We start from the raw sequence: 21,771 nt of genomic DNA on the forward strand, positions 1-21,771 counted from the left end.
GTGTTTATGACCTCAGGAGTGTACTTATTTTGACTTGAGAGCGAGAGAGAGAGAGAATTCTGGCATGTTGTTGATGTCTCTTATCAGTCTGTGTATGGAACAACACAGGAGAAGACAGACATCTGCACATTAAACACATGAATTAACAGCCCAATCTTTGATGCATTTCTTATCCTACTGCAAATCCTCAAGGCAATAGGGTGATTTGACTGTTTGGGCACTAGGTGATCAGTGAGTAATAGGGAAGATATTGGGGTCGCAATTACCTTGTTGTCAAGGTTGATTTAACAACATCAGATTCAATTAAATTCCCTCAAGGATAGATATCACATCAATGTTGAAAATGGATTGACAGACGTGCAGAAGCACACCGCCCTGCCCCTCTACGTGCAACATCACTTGTCATTTCATGTTTAATACATGTTCATTATAGTCCTGTCATTACTAATTTACCTGACAGCTGACCTCATCATGGGCACTGCTTCCTGCTTATAATCATGTGTGACATGAGTTATTATTGATGAGGAGAGGTCTGTGCTACAAATGCATGATCTTGGGCTAGATGGTGCTGGCTGTAACCTAACCAAGGGTTTGAGCACTTACTCTATCACTTAAACCTCCACTGCATGATGTTGTGTAAAAACCTGGTTAGAAGAGTTGAGCTGTCTTGATTGTACGCCCAAGAGCAAACAACACCAAGTTAGTGTGTGGAATTATAGACGGAAGCCTACTTTGTTTCCCTGACTTATTTTTGTCAGTGTGCACCTTGCTTTGCTGCAGTTGACAGCAATACAAAACAAAGACCATCTAGGAGATCATGAACGTGTCTTTGGAGCTGATGTTTATCTGCAGTGAAAAATTGGAAACACAAGTAGAGACAAAAGCATTCTGAAGAGCTGAACCACCCAACCTCCCTTTGCAATTTACATAACGAACAGAATTTGATGGCTTTAATTTTAGAAATAGATGATTGTGTTTGAAGAAAAAAGGCAAATGGGCATTTTGAAGAAAGGGTTCTTTGTTTCTAGCATAAGGCAACGTCAGTTTTTTTTCTTCTTTTTGGTATTTTTTAGACTTATTAATATGCTGGGTAAGCAGTGATTGCCAACTGCCACCAGCATGCTACACAGCAGGCATGATGTGGGCTCCTTTAGTAATGTTTGAATGTGGTGATTATTACAGAATACTAATGCGTTATATTTTATGAAAAAAAATTCAATTACGCTTCATTTCACGCAGTATTTTGAAACAAAATAGCTCTCCCACAGAGTCAGAGACAAAGACAGACATTGCTTTTTCTGAATGTCAAATGCACCACCAGACATCAAGGGCCTTTTCACAACCACTAAACACTGTGTGAGTTGGTTGAGAAAATGGGCCTCAGATTTGCCCATGTACTACTGTATATCAAATCACATTTAATGAGGTCTGTATAAGGTCTGGACCCTCTCCCTTGCAGCAAGAAGGGACATTACTCCTCCCAGGTTCTTGCTTCATCTGTTCCCTGGTCACTGACACAGGAGCATTAGCTGACATAATGGGGAATTATTAGTGGAAGAGCAGGTACTGTATTTAAGGGCAGGCAGTGTGCCAGCCACCTAAGGAGTCTCTCTCTCTGGGCGTATGGCTCCATAAGCAAGTATAACGGATGTTTCAGGAGGATTATCCCACCAGGGAAGACAGATGGTGAAAGGCAACCAAAAAGAGGGGGAGGATTGTGGAAACCTAAAAGCATGGCAAATAACTTAAGTGTATGCCCCTCTGTGATAATGGAGGTGTTTAGTGTGTGTGTTTTTGAAGAAATCTTCTAAGATGTCTTCACAAGGATAGTAAAACAAGGAAAATTCGGACAAGTGGGGACACAAGGAAAAAGGCTATTTTAAATGTAGGGTTAGGGTTACAATTAGGGTTAAAATTAGAGTTAGGTATAGGAGTTAGGGTTTGTGGTTTGTGGTTAAGGTTAGGTTTAGGTTAGGGGTTAGGTAACGTACTAAACTCTACTCCATGTTGAAGGAAGTTTCTGAATAACTTCACCAACCAAGACCAGGCTTTGTGGAATCTAGCTCCAACCAGCTCCGATTCTCGAAGGTCAATACTTAAAAGGTTTTTAATTAGGAAGCGCCCACTTTGTACCGACAGTATGTTTGGCCTCTGTAGTTGCATACCGTTCTTTGTTAGCTAAAATCCATACGTTAATCAAACGCAACTACAGAGGAAAAACATAGGTACTAGGTGGGCGTTTCATAATTGAATATTGACTTTGGGCGAATTGACATAGTCGGCGCTAGATTCCACAAAGCCTGGTCTTGGTGCCACACCGTTGGTAATTGAAAGTGTGTGTATGTAGCCTACTCTCTGTAACCCAGCGTTAATGGTTGACTATACAGCACCCACCCTAATGCAACCCATGCCTTACATCACAGGAGCAGTTCTAAGGCCAGCTCTGGTGACACATCTTTCTTGGAAAGCAGGCAGAGAAAGATCAAGTTTAAGAGAACAGGAAGGAAGGAGAGAGAGAGAGAGAGAGGTTGATTAAAAGCGGATGAGGCACGAAGAGTGTGCAGTCTCTGTCAAGGTATGCGTGAAGGGCTGTAGGAAGTCAGGTGCAGGAGAGCAGATATTTGGTAGCAAACTGGAGCCTTTTATTTGGTGAACCAAAAACACACTGCACAAACGAACACGAAATATAAATACGGGTTGAACATAACCCAGCGCAACCAGCCTAACGTGCGCATACATGAAAACCGAAATAACAATACCACACAAAGACATGGGGGAAACAGAGTGTTAAATACACAACACATAATGAGGGAAATGAGAACCAGGTGTGTGGGAAAACGAGACAAAACAAATGAAAAATGGATCGGCAATGGCTGGAAGACCGGCAACGTCGACCGCCGAACACCGCCCGAACAAGGAGAGGCATCGACTTCGGCAGAAGTCGTGACAGTCTCACACGTTTTTGCAACACCTGACTCTGTCCATTGTCCTCCTGTCTCTGTCCATTGAGCAAGAATGTATTCTGTCTTTTCCTCGTTAAACTGCTTATTTTTGCGACCCCTCTTTTTTTCAGTTCCCTCTCTCCTTATTGAGGTCAGGCTAGTGTTTGAGTATTTTAGAAATGGCTATTACATTGCTCGTTAGCTGCGGTGGATTTGGTGCTTATTCTGGACGTGCAGACAGTTTTCAGCCCCCAGGTTTGTTATGTTGCTTTTTAGCACATTTTCCAGCATACTACCATGGATATGGACGAGGGAGAAAAGTATTGAATTTGGAACTTTCCAGTTATGTGAGGCTGTGATCAGGGATGACAAGCATCCATAATTTCCTTTCTCCTCACAGTCAGAGAGAGTGAATTCTCTGTGACAGGACACATCAAATAATACAAACAATATATGCTTTTATCCCAAGCGACTTAGTCATGTGTGCATCCATTTTACATATGGGTGGCCTCAGGGAGTCAAACCCACAACCCTGGCATTGTAAGCGCCGTGCTTTACCAACTGAGCCATACAGGACCATGTATCAACTGACAACTGACTGACACTCTACTTTCTTTACCAACTTTTAGTTACAGTCGTTACTATTACGTATTAGATATGAAAGAAATCAGATTTTTGTACTCCAGCAAAAAGGAATAAGATTTGACCTAGTGTCTTCTCCCCTACCAGGATGTGATTGACAAAGTATCCACAAGCTCTGTTAATGTAGCCTCAGCACTTCATTGGTTCTTAACAAGCACGTAAATCAAACCAATGGTGACCTTTTTACAAAACCTTCTCCATGACCGCTGTTAAGCACGTTTTGACTAATTCAACCTCATTGTCAAAGGTCATTGAATATATTCTTATCTGGTTTCACACTTTCTCCACATTTATTGAGTGATAACTCAGAATACCTTTAGTGTGTCTAATCAGAAGAGAAGAAAAACTAAAAAGTTGTTTAAAAAAATCCATCAATATGTTTAAAAAAAACTTAGCAAGTAGCAAGAAGTGTGCTGCTCTCATTTTTTTGACGGGAATAGCGTATAGCAGGAGACGAGCAAAAGAGCTAAGTTCCACAGACCTAAAATATCTAGCACATTTTATGCTGTTGGACCCAAGACAAGCAGTAAAAACCAACACAGATTTCATTTCAACAATCTTTTCAAAAATTATGAAACCCCTAAAACACTCACTCACTCACTCACTCACTCACTCACTCACTCACTCACTTTCTCTGAATGTGTTGGTTTGTGTATGAGATACAGTATGAATGTGTTTGCATTTGCAATTGTGTTTGCAGTTTGTTTGGGGTAGGTGTGCAGTATGCTTGTACTTTTGGGCAATGTGTTTGTGCTGTATGGATGTATGCATCCGTAAATCTGTGACTTTTGTTGGAGCTCAGTGAGTGACAGTGGCTGTGTAGTCTCTGTGAAGAGCTCAGTCAGGTTTATATCACTGGACAGACACGTCTCTGGCAGGATGCCCAACCCTTCTGATTTACACAGATGTGAGGGGATAGGCCCTTCAATCAGAAAGGCCATTTACAAAATCTATGGCAACAAGAGTCTTGCCTTCCCAGTCATCAGTGACATATATTACATTTTTCCCCTAAACACACCCACTGTAATTTTTCTCCCTAACCCTTGTACACGTAACTAATGACACACACACACACACACACACACACACACACACACACACACACACACACACACACACACACACACACACACACACACACACACACACACACACACACACACACACTCCCTTAGCCAGCTGTCTGCCGGGAGGAAGCTATTACAGCCAATAAAACATAGCTCCTTGGCCACGGTCCCAGCATGCTGAACTGCCAGCGCAGTCCTTCCCCTGTGGTCATGGAGCTCAATGGTGTCTGCAAGCAGAGCGACCAGAAACTAAAAGCCAGAGGGGAAATGACTCCATTCAGCCCACTGTTAAGGGATGCTGTGTTTGTACATCTACAGCACCTATTCTGATGATAAACACGTCTCAGGCCCAGTGGCTACATGGAAGGTAATTGTGCCCGTTTTCTTACTACTGGACTGTTTGCACAAAATGAGGGTTACGTTGTGCCCTTGTGTTCTTCTCTAATTGTTTCAGCTTGCTTATTACGTGTGCGTACATACACACTACACAATATTTTCCCGCTTTCTCTATTTACTTTCCTCTAGTTTCCTAATCTGTCTTTAATTTCTAATTTCCAAAACACAAACATACATACAAGGATTCTTTCCCCTTTTCAATCCAGGAGGATTATTTGAGATCAGGGCAATTACCTGGGACAACGGAAAGCAAGTTGCTTTGCCTGGCAAAAACCCATCACAGATTGCTTCAGTACCTGGCCTCCCTGGACTTTCATTAAGATGCTGCTGAACTTTGGGGAGCCCCTGGTAAGTGAAAGCAATTCCAGCCATCTCACCAGGCTGTTGAATGAAATGGAGGGCACTGTTTTGGGGAGAAGAGGGGAAAATGGACAGAGATGGAATCTTAGCAAAAAGCTATTAAAACGAGTGTCCCTTTTTACCATGGAAGGGTTTAAGGTGGGGATGACGGGAACCCATGGCAGGAGGAAGGGAGATGGACAGAACTGCAGAGTGGAGTTGACAGAGAGAGAAAGGGAGAGTGAAGTGGACTGTGAAAGGACTAGGTAGATAGGGAGAGATAATATAGCATTGGACCAGTCAGACTTTCTGCCTCCTGTCTTCCTGTCCATCTTCCCACAGAAGCAGTATAGGATTCTTTGAATTATTTCTCCAATAGCAGTACTATTGGACTACTGTGGTATTAGAGAAGCTGTGTGCTCTGTGTATCAGATGGTGCGGTGTGTTTAGTTGTGGAGGCTGTGGGCTGACGCCGAGCACTGTCACATGGACTCTACGGTTGTGTCTCTGCTGCTGAGGCTGCTGCTGCAGTGCAGTCCTCCTGCTCTACCCTGTGGCCTGATCCTTATGAAAGAGGAACTCTTGTGGGAGGAAGTCAAGTGTGTGTGTCGGAGCAAGCAGACACAGGCTGCTAAAATCTGTCACCCTCGCTTGACTTGCTTGCCCTCAGAGGGAGGTGCCCTCCTTTTTTCCTACTCCCCCTGTTCAATCAAGTTAGATTTATGTTGCTGGCTAACCCCCCCCCCCCCCCCCCCCCAGGCCCACAAACACACACACAGCCTCAGTTTGTGGTTGAGTGAGTACCCATGGGGACGGGTGACGAGCTCTGTTCCTGTCAAAGTGACACTTTGTGTGGTTTACAGGCAGTGCTGTCCTTACCCAAACTCCAATTCCTGGTAGAACAATCCAGAATGCATCAGTTCCCCTATATAGGCATGAACAGGATGAGATTCATCCAGAGAATGGAACAAGAAAGCAGAAAACAGCAAACAGCTAAATGCATTCTAGCATCATCTGTGCCATTTAGAGAGAGTATGGCTTTGTACAGATTAACCTCTTCTCAAGTGGCATAGCTTGTGTGCCTGTTTACCAGGATTGGAAATAACATTGAAATAATTATCATGTATTCATTATTCATTAAACCTAATCGAGCAAATTAATGTACCCTATGGACCAATGAGAAAATGAACGCATTATCAGACAGACAAAAAAGACAAGAGTGCAATCACTTTATTGTAGATATGCTGCACAAAGCACTAAATTGTGAATGTTACTGATGTCGGATGATCATCTTTGGAGTACCTGATTGGGATTCTATTTGTTATCTTGAAGGTACACACAGGATAAATAAGTGCTTGATTGCAGGCGGCATTGAAAAATCTATTTACATGTGTTTTTTTGTTACTTATCGACTGTGTTGATTGTTCCCTTCTCTGAAGAGCAGAGCTACAGAGAATGGCACCCAACAAATACCAACCTTTACTCTAGTAATCCAGATATCACCAACGTTACTACCTCCTGTAACAGACTCACCTAATGATTGTGTTGTATTACTGCACCATTCATACGGAAGGGAAGTCAAGCCATGTAGTAAAGAGCAAGGTCCCAGGGTGTGAGTGGATTAGTACACACTGGCCAGGCTAGCAGCTGATGGCTAACAGTCCAGTGAGACTTTTCCCCAGCCTACCCACTGGCCATCTTTCAGCCACCTGATGGTGGTGGTTTTAAGAGGCTTGATGTTCTGAGGGTGGAAGGTCACTCCTGGAATGTGTGAGAGTGGATCAGCTCAGTCAGAGCAGTTATCCAGAGCCTGTTTAAAGGCTCCACAGCTTTAACTCTATTGTCCCAACTTGCCAAAAGAAGCTTAAGAGGTAATCGGCTCAGGGCTGTGGCCAGGGCCCTGGGCGAACCTATCCGTATGGGCCCTGTCGCCCAGAGCCACCCCTAAAGGGGTTCAGAGAGAGTGAGAAGGAGGCCCCTGAGTTCCAAATGATCAGGGATTACAACATATAAACCTGTGTTTACCATGGCTCCCAGATAAAGTTTCACAGCTTTCACACCAGCACAACCAGGCCTGTTATTAGGAGTAGCTGGAATGATGTTTCAGTCTATTTGAGTCACTGAAGTTCAAGCAATACAAAGGTACCTGGCCTCAGACGGATAGAATAGATATTGTATTTCAGTACTCCGTATATGTGTGGGGCCCCCATAGAGGGTAATCTCCTCTTTCCTGTTGTTCTGAAATCTAGGGATTATGTTTTGGGAATGTTTTTATTTTTATTTGACCTTTTATTTAACTAGGCAAGTCCGTTAAGAACAAATTCTTATTTACAATGACGGCCTGCCGAACCCTAACCCAGACTACGCTGGGCCAATTGTGCGCCGCCCAAGGGGACTCCCAATCACGGCTGGTTGTGATATAGCCTGGAATCAAACCAGGGTCTGTAGTGTTGGCTCTAGCACTGAGATGCAGTGCCTTAGATCGCTGTGCCACTCGGGAGCCCCAAAATGTAATTGGGAACACCCAAAAGTGTGTACTAAATAATGATTCCATAGGATTTCCAAACCATTTTGGCACCAAACCTACATTTAAGGAAAGTCAAATTATCTTGAGTTCAGGAAAATATTATTCATGCAACACATTATCCAAAACACACACATTTTAGTGTAATCAAGTGCTTATTACTTTTTTGTCAGGCTCTCTTTTGAGGCACATTTATAATACTAACCTCATTGTTGTCCCGGTGGTTGAATTCAACCTTGTCTTACTTCCATCAAGTTATTTCACAGACTTTCTGTGTGGAGAGAAAGTGAAGGAGAGATCTAAAGAAAGAGTGGGTAAGTAAAGGGAGAGAGAGAAAGTCAGGGAGACTGGTTGTCTGTGTGCTATAGCTTTCTGGGCCGGAGCCTTTGGGAGCCCAGGAGAAAAATGTACCACAGGCCCGGGGCCATTTCACCACTTCTATCTCCAGCACCTCACACAACACTCTATAAGCAGTACCCTCATCCACTAAGATTCTCCCACTGACCACAGAGATGCATGTCTGCCAACAACCTCAATTCCCATATCTGTCATAAACACCATTTTCTCTCTTTCTCTCTTAGTTTCTTATTCAAACAACACTGAAATTATAGCTTTGGGGTTTTCCATATGTGGTGTTAAAGTACTCTCTGCTTTCTGTGCCTACAGCATAGAGTGTTGTTTGATGCAGTACTTCCATAGTAAGGGCTTGTTCTCCATTAGAATTGCTTTTCATCATTAGTTCTTTGGAAACCTAGTAGGCCCACTTGTAGCCTACACTCTCAGAAAAAAAGGTTGCTAAGTAGAACCATATAGGTTTCATCAGTTTGTCCCCATAGGGGAACCCTTTTTGGTGCTGGGTAGCAGAGGGTTCTCCAAAAAAACCTGTATTTAGGGTTCTTCATAGAACCCTCAGTATATGATTCTACCTAGAACCATTCTGAAGGGTTCTGCCTAGAACCCCCTGTGAAGAGTTCTACCAAGAACCATTTCATCATCTAAAGGTTCTTCCCAGAAATCTCTATGAACAGTTCCACCAGTCTTATTAGCCTTTAAAATTCAATTATTTACATACATCATAAGGCTTTTCTTTGAGAGCCCAGTTATACCCTAACACAGTAATGTTAGGAAACTCTTGGTTTAAAGGTCAATTCAGACCTGCAAGTCACACTCTGCTAGCTTGCAAAGTGATGTTTAATTCCTATTGGAATCCAGCCAGAGTTAGGATATCCAACAAGTAGATTGTTTTGCTCCTGCAACCTGCATTCAGAATGACTACTGAGATGATCTCAAACTGGAACAACCATCTCAGTAACGGGTGCAATAAGTACAAATACTAACAGAATGGATTTGTTTCGAAGAATGTATCAATCAATCAGTCAATCAATGTACAGTTGAAGTCGGAAGTTTACATACACTTAGGTTGGAGTCATTAAAACTAGTTTTTCAACCACTCCACAAATTTCTTGTTATCAAACTACAGTTTTGGCAAGTCGGTTAGGACATCTACCGTAATTTTTCCAACAATTATATACTGACAGATTATTTCACTATATCACAATTCCAGTGGGTCAGAAGTTAACTTATACTAAGTTGACTGTGCCTTTAAACAGCTTGGACAATTCCAGAAAATAATGTAATGGCTTTAGAAGCTTCTGGTAGGCTAATTGACATAATTAGAGTCAATTGGAGGTGTACCTGTGGGTGTATTGCAAGGCCTACCTTCAAACTTAGTGCCTCTTTGCTTGACATCATGGGAAAATCAAAAGAAATCAGCCAAGACCTCCGGGGAAAAAATTGTAGACCTCCACAAGTCTGGTTCATCCTTGGGAGCAATTTCCAAACGCCTGAAGGTACCACATTCATCTGTACAAACAATAGTATGCAAGTATAAAACCCATGGGACCATGCAGCCGTCATACTGCTCCGGAAGGAGATGTGTTCTGTCTCCTAGAGATGAACGTACTTTGGTGCGAAAAGTGCAAATCAATCCCAGAACAACAGCAAAGGACCTTGTGAAGATGCTGGAGGAAACAGGTACAAAAGTATCTATATCCACAGTAAAACGAGTCCTATATTGACATAACCTGAAAGGCTCCAAAACCGCCATAAAAAAGCCAGACTGTTTGCAACTGCACATGGGGACAAAGATCGTACTTTTTGGAGAAATGTCCTCTGGTCTGATGAAACAAAAATGTAACTTTTTGGCCATAATGACCATTGTTATGGTTAGAGGAAAAAGGGGGAGGCTTGCAAGCTGAAGAACACCATCCCAACCATGAAGCACAGGAGTGGCAGCATCATGTTGTGGGGGTGCTTTGCTGCAGGAGGGACTGGTGCACTTCACAAAATAGATGGCATCCTGAGGCAGAAATATTATGTGGATATATTGAAGCAACATCTCAAGATATCAGTCAGGAAGTTAAAGCTTGGTCGTAAATGGGTCTTCCAAATGGACAATGACCCCAAGCATAATTCCAAAGTTGTGGCAAAATGGCTTAAGGACAACAAAGTCAAGGTATTGGAGTGGCCATCACAAAGCCCTGACCTCAATCCTATAGAACATTTGTGGGCAGAACTGAAAAAGCGTGTGCGAGCAAGGAGGCCTACAAACCTGATTCAGTTACACCAGGTCTGTCAGGAGGAATGGGCCAAAATTCACCCAATTTATTGTGGGAAGCTTGTGAAAGGCTACCCGAAACGTTTGATCCAAGTTAAACACTTTAAAGGCAATGCTACCAAATACTAATTGAGTGTATGTAAACGTCTAACCCACTGGGAATGTGATGAAAGAAATCAAATATGAAATAAATCATTCTCTCTACTATTATTCTGACATTTCACATTTTTAAAATAAAGTGGTGATCCTAACTGACCTAAGACAGGAAATTTTTACTGGGATTAAATGTCAGGAGTTGTGAAAAACTGAGTTTAAATGTATTTGGCTAAGGTGTATGGTGTAACTTCCGACTTCAACTCTACATGCAAAAACAGATATTAAAACAAACAATTCTGAAAATTGGGAAATATGATATGATTCTATGTAGAACCCGTCTTGCCTTCCAAATCATTTTTATTGCCTTCTAAAGAATCATCAGACCCCTTCTTTCAAAAACAGTTCTTAGGATGTTAAAGGTTTTAGGTAGATTCCTTTGCCTTACAAATAACCCTTGTCTTCCAAAAGGGGTTCTTCAGATCAAAAAGGTACTTAGTAGAAACCTATCTCTCCGCAAAGAACCCTTTTGGAAATCTTTTTTATAAGAGCATAGGGTAAGTCAGACATAGTTCACAGGACACATAAAGGGAAACACTTTACTTGACATAACTGCAAAACAATGTTTCAATGTTACCATAGCCTATAGCTCACAAACTCAACCTTGGACCTCAAAGCCAGTTCCACTGTGTTTTTTCATTGTTCACCTCTAATCAGGGACTGATTTAGACCCGGGACATCAGGTGGGTGCAATTAATTATCAGGTAGAACAGAAAACCAGCAGGCTCTGGACCTCGTAGTGTAAGAGTTGAATACCCCTGGCCTATAGAAATACACTGAAAAGCCAATGCCAAACCAGGCTAATTGGCCATACAGGTGTTCCTGTGAGGAGTGGTGCAGGTTGGTTGATGATCTGATGTGAGAAATATATATATATATATATAATAATAATATATATATAATATGTATGTCATGAATAGTGTATGGCCGCACTTAAAACCCTTCATTATTTCTGTTTTAGTGAGAAGTAGCACCCTCGATGCACCTGAGCTGCGTGTGCAGTGAATGTTTAAAGGGACAAAGTGTGTTCACCAATTTATTCCGGTAGTTACCACCATTCCCTCAATGCCCCGAGTTTCACTCCTAACAACGAGAGACAAGATACCGGGACTTGCAGGTCATTTAAAACACCATCTGCAGATCGCTGTTGAAGTGGGGGGAAAAGATTGCTGTATCAGCAAGAAGGTGTTGCTCAGGGAGAATGAATTAATCGCCACGCGAGGGGTCACAGGGGAGCATGTGAGGAAACGCACAGCAAAATCCTTCATGCGCTGCTGCACTCTAAAGGAACTTTGCTCATGACTGCTGTACAGGAAACCTGTCTTTGTCACAGTTAATTATATTATTTTTCCATTCAATACCACCGTCATACTAGGAGAAGGGGGACTGCTGTTGGTAAATGGCTTAATCAATGAAATAGCTATTGATGTAATAACAATAGACATGTTACATAGGTGACTGGTACAGTGAATTGAACAGCAATAGAAGGCAGTCACCCCTACCGAGAGAAATAACTGTAGCAAAAATATAGCTGTACAGAAACAGGGGTCAGTTTGCTCAAATTGAATTCCAAATACTCAAATTGAATTCAAAATACTCCACTTTTTGCTCCAATGGCTTCCATTTCTTCCGGATATATTTCCACTGTATATTAAAAATAATACTTGAGTAAAATCACATGGAACCTATCATAACCGTACATAAGGAGATAGAACAGATATTAGAAAGCAGTCTGAAGCAAACTTTCAGGGTCATGATAAGAGAGAAGATCACACACCAGCCCCAGGTTCTTATCCTGGTTTAGTTTAGAACGCTGTTCTCTGTTATGTTCTGCTCCACATCCCTGTCTCTTCTGGCTTGGCCTGCTTCCAAAGTAAATAGTCCTGCTTCTGCTTTAAGTCAGTAAACTGTTAAAAAAAAAAAAACGTTAAACACTCCTGTAGCATTCAGATTTAGTGAGAATTTGAGATTTTGGGGGGTTGGAATATTCACACCGTCTAAAGGTTAATGTGCCAATAACTCCTGGCTAAGGCAGGTGATGTATGTCTGTTATGCCACTGACATTCAGGTGGGGAATTACAGCACCAGACTTCTACTCAGTAAAGGGCAGAGGTGGTTAGTTAATCTCCTAAGCTTTTCCCAAAACATGTATTTTCACTGGCTGCCTCTGTTAGATAATGTTGTTTTTGCTGAGGTCATGTTTGGTGGAGATAAACCACTGTTTTGGGAGAATAATACCTGTGAGGATAAAAACAAAGAAATTAACATACAAGCATAGAATGGAATTTACAACCTGACCCAGTTACACATGTTAGATCTTTCACTTCATTCTATTAGAATAATTACATGTGGAAGTATTATCTAATCCAGCAGTTCATGTTTCCAGGGTTTGAGTTCCATCTTGCGTGCCCTTGAAGAGTCCTTCGTCTAGAGAGTGGCAGGGCTACAGTAGGTAAACATAGTCTGTTGCTCAGGACATGTACTGTAGTGGAACTCAACCTGAGGGGAATATGAGTGTCAGGATGATTCTGAGTACAGTTTAGTGCAGCTGCATTATGACAGAAAACCTTAGACAAAGTCACAATGAAGCGGGTACAGTCTAGTCATGCCATGGCCTAACAATGCTATAACCAGTGTTGGGGAAGCTACTCAGAAAATATAGTTTACCAAGCTACCAATTACTTTACACTGGAAGAAGTTAAAATACACTAAAGCTACCCTTAAGAAAAATATAGTTTACTCAACTAAAGTTACTTAGTAGTCCACTGTCATAGACTACCAATTGCAAGAACAGATCACTCTGGAGTCAGATGTTAACAGAATGTGTAACGTAGCCTATTAACCACAAAACTATGGTTTAAGTAAGAATTAGGCTGGTCTAATGCTGAAAAATAAAGGAAATTATTGCGTACTTCACCCATATTTTATTTTTGCAAAAAAACTAGTGTTGTTCCAGTAGTTAGCTACACCGCTACTAAAAACAGTACCACACATTTAATTTAGTTCAACTACCACCAAGCTACTGCAAGAGGTAGTTGCATTTCTAGCTGAACTACATGTAGTTCACTACTGCCCAACACTGCTAAAGACACACCTTGATTCTCTGGGGTGTAGGTTACCCCTCACTGCTACGAGGTTAGAAAGAGGGTATCATGAGATCATCTGACTGTAGAGAGGAGAGTGTCTTGTGTGAAGTAATGGTATGAATATATACTTCATGTCCGAATAGAGGATAAGAGGGGATTTTAAATGGACAGTAAATGCATGGTGGGGGATGTTTTTCCCCTTGTTCTTTCCACTTATATTCAATTTTCTCTCTCTGTCGCTCTCTTGCTCTTTCTCTCACTCACTCACTCTCTCACACATATATACATTCTGTAGACTCCCTCTTGTTGGCATGGAGTCATATCCTTATATTCAGAAAATAAGAAAATGTACCCATTATACACTGCATTCGTAAAGTAATCAGACCCGTTGACTTTTCCCATATTTTGTTACATTACAGCCTTATTCTAAAATATATAAAATTGTTGTTTTTTTCCTCATCAATCTACACACAATACCCCACAATGACAAAGCCAAAAGCGTTTTTTTAGAATACATTTAATAAACTACTTAAATATCACATTTACATACGTTTTTAGACCCTTTACTGAGTACTTTGTTGAAGCACCTTTGGCAGCAATTACAGCCTCGAGTCTTCTTGGGAATGACACTACAAGCTTGACACACCTGTGTTTGGGGAGTTTCTCCCATTCTTCTCTGCAGACACTCTCAAGCTCTGGTGTCGGGTTGGATGGGGAGTGTCGCTGCACAGCTATTTTCAGGTCTCTCCAGAGGTGTTTAAGTCCGGCTATGGCTGGGCCACCCAAGCAGGCCTCTATGTTCTTGGGACCTTCAATGCCGCAGAAATGTTTTGGTACACTTCCCCAGTTTTGGTACACTTCCCCAATTCTTTCGACCTCATGGTTTGGTTTTTGCACTGACATGCACTGTCAACTGTGGGACCTATATATATAGACAGGTGTGCCTTTCCAAATCATGTCTAACCATACCTGGCCTTCAATCAAGTTGTAGAAACATCTCAAGGATGATCAATGGAAACAGGATGCACCTGAGCTCATTTTCAAGTCTCATTGCAAAGGGTCTGAATACTTATGTAAATAAGGTATTTCTGTTTTACGTTTTTATACATTTGCTAAAATGTCTAAAAAGCTTTTTTCACTTTGTCATTATGGGGTATTTTTCTTCAATTTAATCCATGTTAGAATAAGGATGTAACGTAACAAAATGTGAAAAAAGCCTGGATACTTTCCCGAATGCACTGTATCAGTTATCATTCATTGAGGAAATCGCCCAGTAAAACAATGCCATTGCGCGGGTTTAGGTTAAGGCGGAGCAGTCCAAGCATTAAAAAGGTTTTCCGGCTGTACTTTCCCCCTGGCTATTGTCACATGATTGTTGATTTTTAATTAACTGATACAATTGGCCCTTATCATAAGCAGAACCAAGCTGGATTCCCTATGATTTCATACAGTAGCACACAGTGGAAATCCTGCTACAGTATATTTTGAGTCTTTGTACCTGCTAAAAGTGTTTGCCTTAAACGTTTTAGTCAAAATGTGTTTACCCTCAGCAAGTGTGCAAACCGGACTCTGTTATCAAAAGAAAGCCAATGCTCTGTGGACTAAGGGAGGGAATGGAAATGTTTTTCCATCTCTACTGTAAGTAGGCTGGCTTACTTTCATGTTACCTTCTATAGCGAAATACAAATTAGAGTGATTTTCTGTTATGTATCATGATTTCACCTGCATCTTGGTCCACACAGGGCAGACTACGGGCTTCATGAAACATGTCTCTCTATGCACATCACATTCACACTGGGAAGGGGCTGATCTAAGGACTGAACACAACAGTAATAACCTGCTGGGTGTCTTGACCACTTCATTTGCTGTGTATTGTATAAGTGATGGTGACCTAAACACAAATCTTTTGGGAGTGGCAGAACTAATACACGATGGCTGACGTACAGCAACAGTGTAGGTCTATATTATGATAACGTGAATCTATGACCTTAAGTCTATTTATCAAAGAGACATTATCAGTTAGTAGGATGAGTGATTGACGGTAATAGTCTCCTTTAATATCCTTCCAGAAAATCCATTTTGCCACGAGGGAATGTCATTACACCTTTATCACAGCAGATTTCGGCTGCAGCTGGCGCTTTAAAGCCTTTCTCATTTTGGCAATACAGCAACTCTTTAATTCAGCTTTGAATAGATGTTGTTTTATTGGTGCATAATGGAGTGAGAAGACAGGGATATTTCCCTGTGAATCATAGCTCTGTGTGTGATGGTATTGTGTGAAATGTCTGCTGGCAACCTATCACCTGAGATAAAAAGAGGGATTGGAGGCAGATGTCAACCTCAGAACTTGTTTACCTCAGTGGATTAATTGCGTCACTCACTCTGACTGACAGTTCAAATTTCCTGTGTAAACAAATGCATGAGCATGATTGTGGCCCTGTGCACAAATATCACGATGTGCACATATGATCTTGTGCTAGTGCACAATAAATACTATGTGTGCATTTGACACACATGCAAGCACACACACACACAGTCTTGTACAACTAACCTTGTGGGGACACACAATTCAGTCCCATTCAAAATCCTATTTTCCCTAACCCCTAAGCAGTACCCTAACCCAAAAACCTAACCTTAACCCCCAAACCTAACCCTAAAACTAACGCTAGTTTCTAACCCTAATTCTAACCCTAACACTAATTATCTCTCTCGTCCTCTCTCTGTGTATTGTAATCAGATCCAGCTCTTTATTGATGATGGTGTGTTTACAGAGCAGTGTCTTGCCTTCTCCAGGTACAGTTGAAGTCGGAAGTTTACATACACTTAGGTTGCAGTCATTAAAACTCGTTTTTCAACCACTCCACAAATTTCTTGTTAACAAACTGTAGTTTTTGCAAGTCGGTCAAGTCGGTAATTTTTCCAACAATTGTTTACAGACAGATTATTTCACTTATCACAATTCCAGTGTGTTAGAAGTTTACATATACTTAGTTGACTGTGCCTTTTAAACAGCTTGGAGAATTCCTGAAAATGATGTCATGGCTTTAGAAGTTTCTGATAGGCTAATTGACATAATTCGAGTCAATTGGAGGTGTACCTGTGGATATACAGTGCCTTGCGAAAGTATTCGGCCCCCTTGAACTTTGCGACCTTTTGCCACATTTCAGGCTTCAAACATTAAGATATAAAACTGTATTTTTTTTGTGAAGAATCAACAACAAGTGGGACACAATCATGAAGTGGAACGACATTTATTGGATATTTCAAACTTTTTTAACAAATCAAAAACTGAAAAATTGGGCGTGCAAAATTATTCAGCCCCCTTAAGTTAATACTTTGCAGCGCCACCTTTTGCTGCGATTACAGCTGTAAGTCGCTTGGGGTATGTCTCTATCAGTTTTGCACATCGAGAGACTGAAATTTTTTCCCATTCCTCGCAAAACAGCTCGAGCTCAGTGAGGTTGGATGGAGAGCATTTGTGAACAGCAGTTTTCAGTTCTTTCCACAGATTCTCGATTGGATTCAGGTCTGGACTTTGACTTGGCCATTCTAACACCTGGATATGTTTATTTTTGAACCATTCCATTGTAGATTTTGCTTTATGTTTTGGATCATTGTCTTGTTGGAAGACAAATCTCCGTCCCAGTCTCAGGTCTTTTGCAGACTCCATCAGCTTCTCTTCCAGAATGGTCCTGTATTTGGCTCCATCCATTTTCCCATCAATTTTAACCATCTTCCCTGTCCCTGCTGAAGAAAAGCAGGCCCAAACCATGATGCTGCCACCACCATGTTTGACAGTGGGGATGGTGTGTTCAGCTGTGTTGCTTTTACGCCAAACATAACGTTTTGCATTGTTGCCAAAAAGTTCAATTTTGGTTTCATCTGACCAGAGCACCTTCTTCCTCATGTTTGGTGTGTCTCCCAGGTGGCTTGTGGCAAACTTTAAACAACACTTTTTATGGATATCTTTAAGAAATGGCTTTCTTCTTGCCACTCTTCCATAAAGGCCAGATTTGTGCAATATACGACTGATTGTTGTCCTATGGACAGTCTCCCACCTCAGCTGTAGATCTCTTCAGTTCATCCAGAGTGATCATGGGCCTCTTGGCTGCATCTCTGATCAGTCTTCTCCTTGTATGAGCTGAAAGTTTAGAGGGACGGCCAGGTCTTGGTAGATTTACAGTGGTCTGATACTCCTTCCATTTCAATATTATCGCTTGCACAGTGCTCCTTGGGATGTTTAAAGCTTGGGAAATCTTTTTGTATCCAAATCCGGCTTTAAACTTCTTCACAACAGTATCTCGGACCTGCCTGGTGTGTTCCTTGTTCTTCATGATGCTCTCTGCGCTTTTAACGGACCTCTGAGACTATCACAGTGCAGGTGCATTTATACGGAGACTTGATTACACACAGGTGGATTGTATTTATCATCATTAGTCATTTAGGTCAACATTTAGGCAAATCAATCCCAGAACAACAGCAAAGGACCTTGTGAAGATGCTGGAGGAAATGGGTACAAAAGTATCTATATCCACAGTAAAACAAGTCCTATATCGACATAACCTGAAAGGCCGCTCAGCAAGGAAGAAGCAACTGCTCCAAAACCGCCATAAAAAAGCCAGACTGTTTGCAACTGCACATGGGGACAAAGATCATACTTTTTGGAGAAATATCCTCTGGTCTGATGAAACAAAAATGGAACTGTTTGGCCTTAATTACCATCTGTATTTGGAGGAAAAAGGGGAGGCTTGCAAGCCGAAGAACACCATCCCAACCTTGAAGCACGGGGGTGGCAGCATCATGTAGTGGGGGTGCTTTGCTGCAGGAGGGACTGGTGCACTTCACAAAATAGATGGCATCATGAGGCAGAAAAATGATGTGGATACATTGAAGCAACATCTCAAGACATCACTCAGGAAGTTAAAGCTTGGTTGCAAATGGGTCTTCCAAATGGACAATGACCCCAAGCATACTTCCAAAGTTGTGGCAAAATGGCTTAAGGACAACAAAGTCAAGGTATTGGAGTGGCCATCACAAAGCCCTGACCTCAATCCTATAGAAAATTTGTGGGCAGAACTGAAAAAGCGTGTGCGAGCAATGAGGCCTACAAACCTGACTCAGTTACACCAGGTCTGTGAGGAGGAATGGGCCAAAATTCACCCAATTTATTGTGGGAAGCTTGTGAAAGGCTACGTGGTACGTTTGACCTAAGTTAAACACTTTAAAGGCAATGCTACCAAATACTAATTGAGTGTATGTAAACTTCTGACCCACTGGGAATGTGACGAAAGAAAAGCAAATCTGAAATAAATCATTCTCTCTACTATTATTCTGACATTTTACATTCTTAAAATAAAGTGGTGATCCTAACTTACCTAAAACAGGGAATTTTGCTGGGATTAAATGTCAGGAGTTGTGAAACTGAGTTTAAATGTATTTGGCTAAGGTGTATGTAAACTTCCGACTTACAACTGTATGTCACGTCTGATTGACGGCTGACTGGATAGGTGCCCGTGGAGATCGCATCTAAATCGAGAAGAGAGAACTGAGGAGCACATGCCTCTTTCTCAGTGAAAGACGAGATGATAGATTTTAGAGTGGCCAAGTAAAATAAGAGGGAGAGATAGAGAGGAGTATTTTCTTAGATTTTGGAGTGAGCCACTGAATGAGCATACGGGAATATTGTCCCAGGGGACTCATTCTTCCTGAGTGGACTTGAAGTGTTTACAGAGGAATAAATATACCCCTCGCCGGGGGACTACGGCGGCCAGCTGCTCCGAGTCAAGTTTCCCCCAGGGATACTGATAGAGACGTACTGTTGCCTAGCCCTTCTCAGAGTCAGAGGGGAGTTCAGGCCTCGAGTCACGGGCCCCCCACCATTGGCCCTCAGTCATAGGGCCCATTGACAGGCCCCTACCTCACCTAACAGCTGCCCAGAATCAGATTTCTCTCTGAGAGGGCTTATATCAGCACTCCATACCAGCTTGTCTTTTTAGGAAAGTATGACTTTCCCAGTAGTGATAGACCTCTTATTCTTCAAGAAGCTGCTCTGAGTCAAGTTTTCCTCTACCCTTAAGGTACCAAACATACGTCCTCCACATCTCCACCTTCCTCTACCTCCATATTTCTTGAATCCCATCTTCATCCCAATCATAATTTTCCTCAGCTCCTCCTTCTCACATGCCACATGACTGGTGACCTTTTTACCTGCTCCCCAGTCCAAATACCTATGACACGCACAGGCATGCACACGTACACACCTGTCTCTGTCCATCTGCACCTATCAGCCCTTAGCCAGGTTAACCCAACATGACAGGTAACGTAAACAAGCCACAGCCATAGGGTAACATAAATTGCCTATGGAATTTAGCCACCTGTCACTTACATTACATGCACACGTGTAACACATGCGCACACACACACACACACACACACACACACACACACACACACACACACACACACACACACACACACACACACACACACACACACACACACACACACACACATTATACACATACTTAAAACTGAGTTTAGAGTTTCAACACTTTCACTGCTGAGTTTAGTCTTAAAGGAGATCATTAAACACTGCCTTTATGTTTCTCTTGAACATGAGGGATATTTCCCCCTCTTAACCACCTTGCTTCAAATCCCCCCAAACCCTCAACACTCTGCCACTTCACCTGGAGTGTCCGTGAGGCGTTTTCCACAAGTGACCCAGGTTACCCTTCTGTGCTGCCACTCAAGTGGTCTCAGTGGCCCCTGGCCATATCGTATTTAAAATCCAGATGTTTTTACACAGGGTTAGCGCATGTCTGACAGTCACTTTTCAGGCTGTTTGGGCAGTGACATTTGGTCAGCACTTCTCTTCAGTAGCATTGGTATCACGCAGAGCTGTCATCACAGTAGAGGGAGCTCTGCTCAGGGCTTTGGATAGGACAGAGAGCCAATGTTGTTCAGTGGCGTCTACTCAACAGCCTGTCAACACTCTCCTTCACTCTTAGTCAACACACTGTATCAAAAATACATACAAGGACTTGGAGAATGTGGTTTGTCAGCTGGAATGGTTATTGGATAGTTGGATCAGATTTATTTCCTGGCTTCCCAAAGTGAGAAGAACTAAACTGTTCTCTCTCGTTTTTTTTGCGTTTTCCTATTTTATCACTCTTATTCCTTCCCTCTCAGTAACTCGGTGAATAATTCCTCATAGGAGCTTAAGAACTGTGCCTACGGCCAAAAGCTATTGTGTCTCATACAGCAGTCAGGCATACTGTATTGAATTTATTTCTGTAGTATATTTACCCAGTGCCACCCTGGGGGTGTATGTTCTGTAGAGCCTTTGTTTCAGATTCCTTTAATATGCTTCTCTCCATGGTCACGGTGTTGTGTTTGATCTGGGTAGAACTATACCTATGTCCCTCTCACTCTTCCATACCTTAGGAGTACCTTTCAGACTCCAATTGTTCCTGTTCTTTAAGTCCGTGTCATCATGTGCCTCAGGAATCAATACATTCTCCAGACATATCTGTATGGTTGAGTATGGTCTCCTGCAGAAGACCATACAAGTCATTCTGGACACAGAGGGAATATGAAAAAGATGGAATGAGGGAGCGAGACAAAGAGAAAGGGTCTCATCCCTTCACTCAGAGAGGGAAGTCATTTGCAGCTGGTATTGTTCTGAGTCTCACTAATTCCTGGCTAACAGTTTCCTCCTCACAGCTTCCAGGTGAGATATTTCAGCAAGGATGGATGCCTGCAATTAACTTTAATCACATTTCTGTGAGCTCCAATCTGAAGCCAGGCTTTTTAAATGACCAGTCAGAGTTATATACCCCATGCACAAGGGAGGACTTAGTCGCATGAGTAATACTCCCTTCTGTTGATATTTGGAGTAAGTGTAAGATATGAAAGGTTTTTGTCTCTCAATAGAGACCTTTGCTTTATATATCTCTCTCTCACCAGTAACATAGGATTACTTATATCTGTTCAGAATGACTCCCCT

The 21,771-nt window shown here is 42.0% G+C and overlaps 1 protein-coding gene across 1 annotated transcript in view; it reads left to right on the forward strand.

Annotated features, from left to right (window-relative positions):
* LOC139409250 (ephrin type-B receptor 1-like) overlaps positions 1–21,771 on the forward strand; it is a 196,000-nt gene that overhangs the window by 13,324 nt on the left and 160,905 nt on the right. The window lies entirely within an intron of this gene.

Source organism: Oncorhynchus clarkii, chromosome 5 (assembly GCF_045791955.1).
Source record: "Oncorhynchus clarkii lewisi isolate Uvic-CL-2024 chromosome 5, UVic_Ocla_1.0, whole genome shotgun sequence".
Classification (NCBI taxonomy): domain Eukaryota; kingdom Metazoa; phylum Chordata; class Actinopteri; order Salmoniformes; family Salmonidae; genus Oncorhynchus; species Oncorhynchus clarkii.